The sequence below is a fragment of the Belonocnema kinseyi genome, chromosome 1 (assembly GCF_010883055.1).
Source record: "Belonocnema kinseyi isolate 2016_QV_RU_SX_M_011 chromosome 1, B_treatae_v1, whole genome shotgun sequence".
NCBI lineage: Eukaryota > Metazoa > Arthropoda > Insecta > Hymenoptera > Cynipidae > Belonocnema > Belonocnema kinseyi.
Window position 1 is genome coordinate 99,209,435 of NC_046657.1, and position 6,358 is coordinate 99,215,792.

Here is a 6,358-nt window from a genome sequence, read left to right on the forward strand (position 1 = left end):
AAAAAAAAAAAAAAAAGTTAATTCATTTCGTTGAAAGTTTGTCTTATTTTGGCAGAGCATTAATATTATATAATATAAGTTTTTTAGTTGAAAATTCAACGACTTGATTAAAAATTGAACCAGTTTATTAAGAATTCATACTTTTAAGACTCGCTCTTATCTTTTGTGTTGAACTCTTTTGTTGACAATTTAATTCATCGATTTACTTGAAAATCCATCTTTTTGATCGAATATTACTAGATTACGTAGATGACGTAGTGCTTTTAGCGGATGATGAAAGATGTATGAATTTGTTGATGAGAGTGCTCGAAGAATATGTGAGAGAATAGGGTTTAACAATAAATGTGAACAAGACCAAGATGATATGTTTTAGAAATAAAAGGGGTAGCTTAGAGTACGAATGGAAGATAAATGGCGTGGTGGTAGAGTTGGTTGATGAGTTTTGCTACTTAGGATTTTGGTTCGAAACGAGAGGGGGATGCGAGCTGCAGGTGAGAAAGGGATTGGAATGCGCGAGTAAAGTAATGGGACAAGTATGGGGTATAGGAAAAAGAAGGTTCAAGAATGACTGGAAGATAAGAGTGTGGATGTTTGATGTATTAGTATGGTCAGTGTTAAGGTATGATGCGGAAATCTGGGGATGGAAAGAACACAAGAGAATTGAAAAAATGGTGGTGAGGCAGGTGAAAGGAGCCTGGAACTTCTAAGAAAAACTAAAAAGAGGAGAGGGAAGCAAAATTGCATAAGCGTGTACCCGCGAGGTCATGGATAAAGAGAGGAGGGGTAACGTGGGGCATTCAAACTGGGAGGAGGAGTGATATGAAATGAGGTGTGATTGTGGTATACATGAGAGGGGTACAGAGTGGGAGGAAATAGAGAAAGAGATGAAGGCAAGTCAAGTTGTGGAAAGATGGCGACAAAATCGCAAATTAAAGGTACAACAACTGGTATAGAATAGTTAAGGGACAGGGGGGGACTAGAGTAGCTGAAAAAGATTAAAAAGGAGAGCAAATGGAATAGAGTAGTGAGATTCAGAATAGGAGAGGGTATAAGAGCATGCAGATATTGGATGAATTAAGAAGAGAATGTTTGTAGAGTATGCATGTATGAGCAGGAAACATGGTTGTATGTGTTGAGAGACGTGTAAAGGGGACGAAGGAGGAGGGGATACAGAAGAGAGAATTAAATGTATTCTGAATAAAAATGGTCAGGGGGAGAAATGGATGAAGAAGCTGGAAGATCTGAGAGAGAGAGAGAGAGGGGGGGGGAGAGAGAGAGAGAGCTAGTTGCACAGGATAGTGGAAAAAAGGCCAAAAATGACTCCGAAAGAAGGAGAGTTACGAAGTAGTATTGCGAACTAGAGTGAAAATTTGAAATTGATAATGGTAAGAGGAAATGTAAGCCTAGGGCAAAGTCGGAATCGTTTAGAAATAAGAATAAGAAGTTAAGACTGTATGAAGCGAATAGTTCATAAGATAGTATAAGGCTTGTTTGTAATAATGCTTGTAATGATTATGTAAAGACTTTCAAACCCGTTAAACGGAGAGAGTATAAACAAATTAAGACTAAAATATTTGAATTACTTCTCGCATTTAAATAAAATAACTGTTTTAAAAAAAAATTTAATTCAAGGTTCTCATAAAAACTGTAAAGGAGACTTCTTTTGTTCTCGAGCTAAATCAGAAAAAGGGTGATATTAAAAAAAAAATATTTTACTGTGTTTCAACAAATCAGTGATCAGTTTTCAATTCACTTTCTAGTGAACCATGCTTTTTGTCCCTGAGTTTGTTAAGAACTGTATAATTAGGTCCCGTGCATAAATAAGGTAAAACTTTTACATTCTCATTCCTGAGAATATAATGTAATCGTCCAAATTTTCGATCTCTGGTTTTTAACGGATCTTTACGTTTCGGCACTCACAGAATCCGAAAATCATACAATTTCAACGGTGTCTGTCTGTATGTCTGTATGTATGGTTACCTGAATGTTGTAACCACGCTAACTTTTGAAGGATTTGTCCAATCGAGTCCGCATTTGATACACAGGTATCCAAAATGAAGGCTAAGTTCGTTAATCAGATATTTCGAACCAAAATTAAAAAATTGGGAGCATTATCAAAATTGCAACATTTTTTTTTTAAATTAAAATTTTTTTTTTCGAAGATTCTTATAGATGGGTGAAAGATTTGCAAATTATCTAAATAAAATTTTTTATTTTGATGAAAATTAGAAAAGTTGTATACTTTTCAAACATTTGAAATTTTTCAAAAAATATAAAAAATTATTTTTTTTATAGATCCAAAAATCTCATTCAAAATTTTCACTGGATACCAAATATATTTCAAAAATATTCTAGCCGAATTTTTTTATTAGCCTAAAATTTAAAAAATTAGAGCCTGTATAACCTAACTGTTAAGCGCGAAGCGCGATGATCGCAATGAGAATGTAATCGTCAAGGCCGTAGGTGCTTTGAGAACCTTGTTTAATGATAAATTAAAAAAAAGTGTTCAGCTTCACTTAAGAAAAGAAAAATGATTAAACAACCACAGCAGGGTCCTATTAGGATCAGGAAAAATAAAATGTGAACATTATTTTGCAATATCAGAATAAGCAGTACCAGGCCAAGGTACACACAAAAAATTGTAATAGACATTTGATATAATAGTTTTTAACATAGAATGTAGCTCAGGCGAAATCAGGTATAGGTTTAGCATGCAAGAATTCCGCTCAAGGGGTTTGTGCCATTCCCACTTGCACTTCCGAAAGTATAAACACTTTTCAAACACTTTTTTCATTACAGCACCAACGCTGCTCTCCTGTAGATTTTAATTATTTGTATTGATATAATTTGTGATTGTTTATTACCAGAGGAACTTTTCCTTTTTCACTAAAAATCGTCTCAAGTTCCATTTTGAAGCCAACCGACTCGTACGAAGTTCCAAATTAAATTGGATGAAATTACAACTCAGGTCATTTTTGGTGACAAAATTTTGTACCTCATTATTTTGACCATTATTAGGAGTTGTTAGCGCGCCGAGACGACGCCTCAACACCCTATTCAATAAAATATAAGTTTTTGAAAGGATTCATACAAGAAGTACAAGAATTATATTTTATGTAGAATTTTTCATCGCGTTTAAAAAGATGTTCCAATTAATCTTCAAATAGGTACTAATATTCTTTATTATTAAATATATAGAACTTTTAAAATTTGTATCCAAACGGAATATACCGTAAATATGATTTGTGAATATTTTTTAAATGTACTGAACATCATAATTATATCTCATGGATCTCTTTAAAAAAAATTTTGAATTATTATTTTGAAAATGATGTGACTTAGAATTTTTAGCGAATCAAAAAATTTCATTGAAATAATTTCTAAATATATTTGATATAAATTACCCAGGCGGAAAAATTATATATAGTTTATATATTGTGTGAAGTATTATATATAATATTCATTTCTTTGATACAAAAAATGTATGAAAAAAATGAATATTTTATGTAATACTTCACGCTACGTATAAACTATCCATAATTTTTTTGCCCTGGCTACTGGGTACGCGCCCTCCCCCCTCAGAAGGGCTTCCTATCACTCAGCCGAACTGGTGCCATTGATGCCAGTCAGCGGGATCTACTGTAGCTACTTTAATGTTTTGGTGCAATATGTTCGGTACTTAGCTTGGGAAATTCCGCAAGCTAAATTTTGACAAGATTTGAAATCTTATTAATTAATTTCATAATTTTTTTTTATTTCTCAAACAATCGCATTTCTCAAAATTATCCTTAAATAATTTTGAACTTCCAGTCCAAAAGTATAAATAGTCTCATTCCTAACTTAATTTGAAAACTCAATAACAAACATCATACATTTTTTTATTGGTTCACTAATTTTATTATGAAAGTTAATTTAAAATACTATTTCAACACATAAAAAGCAGAATATGAAGGCTTTTAATGTAGTCAAAATCAAAAGTGTGGTTTTTAAAAACTAGCTTTAGACATTTGGAGTAGGGACCAGAGCAAAAAATTGCATTTGCTGAAGTTTGGATACAATTTTTTTAACTTGTTTAGGAGAATTTTGAGAATAATTATTCTTTCTTTTAAAAGTAATATGTGTTTATCTTTTTGTGAAGAAAATAAATGTTTTTGGTTGAAGAGACAACTGTTTTGCTCAAAAATATATTTCGTTTTTTGTTAAAAACACATTTATATATGCGATTGAAAATGATACTATTCCGTCGAAAACTCCTTTTTATTCAATTAAAAATAAATGTTTCAATTACAAAGTTAACTATTCCATTTTTGCTTGAGAATTTATCCTTTTTAGTTAAAAAAGCAATCAATATGCTACGAAACTTAATATTTTTTTGTTAGAAATTAAACTTTTTTTGTTAAAAATTCAAATCGTTGGGTTAAAAATTAAAAGTACCAGTAGTAAAGCGCCTGAAGCCGGCAATATCAAACATATTACTTTTAAAAGACAGAATAATAATTTAAAAAATTTTCCTAAATCAGTTTAAAAAACGTTGTCCACACTTAAGCAAATGCGATTTTCTGTTTTGGCCACTCTTCAACATTTCTAAAGTTAGATTTTAAAAACCACCCTTTTGATTTGTACGCCATGAAAATCCTTCATATTCTGCTTTTTATGTGTTCAACTAGCATTTCTAATTAACTTTCATTTAAAAAAATTAGTTAAGCAATAAAAAATGTATGATGTCTGTTATTGAATTTTTCAAATTAAGCTAGGAATGAGGCTATATTCATACTTTTAGACTGGAAGTGCAAAATTATTTCAGAATAATTTTGGGAAATGCGATTGTTTGAGAAGTAAACCGAAATTATGAAATTAACTAATAAGAGTTCAAATCTGGTCAAATTTTAGCTTCCGAAATTTCCCAAACTAATTAACATACTGCACCAAAACATTAAAGCCTCGGTTCCGTCTAGTTTTCCCGTATCGTCCTTCATCGGTATCGCCTTGGTTTTTTCTAAAGAATGTGACAGATGTGCGCTAGTGGAGCGCACAGCTCGCGGGAACGTTATTTTGCCACTCTGGCGCGCTAATGCTGATTAGCGTTCTTTAATGGATAGTTACAGTTGAAATATGATTAAATATTCAGATGCAAAAATGGAAATTTGCGCACATTTTGAGTAGTTAAATAGTACTTGTATTATATTAAATTAATCCTCATCAGATCCTCGTAACGTCGCCGAGGCTAGATAATTTAAGATAATAAAGAGGACTTATATTTCGACTCAGGATTATTCTTAAACTAAAAGACTATAATCTACCGCAATACCTGAACAAAATAATAATCAATTATCTCTGTAGTAGGGCCTTTGTGGTAAAAATTAATGATAAAGAATCGACTGAAAAATCTATAGTAGCAGGCGTACCACAAGGATCATCAGTATTAGTTCCAGTATTATTTTTGTATTATGTTAATGATATACCTCAGTCTGACTGTTAAAAATAATATTAAATTTAATAAGAAGAATTCCTGAAATAGAATCAAGAATCTAACGACCAAATTTGGTCAACCACCACAAAATGTTCCCACTGCAATCTCAAAAACAAAAAAGGAACAACCCCCCCCCCCCTCTACCCTAAAAAAAGAAGAAAAAAAGAGGAAATTATTCGTTTTCAATTTGGACGAAAAATGAAAAGGAGGAAAGAAAAATGAGAAGGCAACCAACCAAAACTCCCTCCTTCTCTTTTTTCTTTCTTTCGTCTTTTTTATTCCTACCAGTATCAAATTACAATAAGGAACATCTGTAAAAAATGATAGCCAACGTTTCGGCACTCACACAGCACCCTTATCAAGGCAAAAAATCAAAATAAAAAAAATAAATAATCAAAAATAAAATGAAAATAAAATAAAAAATAAATAATCTGAAATAAAATTAAAAAATCAAAATAAAATAAAAATGAAGCCACAAGGAACAGCACCACAGCCACGAATGCTCGCCCACTAACAACTGAGAATCAAGTGAAAGTTTAAAGGGCTAACCAGCCATAAACAAACCTGACGTAAAAATCACCTTCCAATCCAATTCAGCTAAATTAAAATGTATGATATTTGAATAAGATTAAAATCCAACCCAAAACCCTTTTTTAAATTTGATTATTGGACGTTAAAAAAGGGTTTTGCTTTGGATTTTAATCTTATTCAAATATCCTAAATTGTAATTAAATTTAATTACCCACGTGTACTGAAAATTAATACATCAACCATATGAAATCGCCATTAAGGGCATGTGACACAGCTAAATACCTGTATTACCGACCACAGTTTTTCAGTTCACTGAATGTTTTTTTGAACCTAAGAACTTTTTTTGTAAGTAAAATA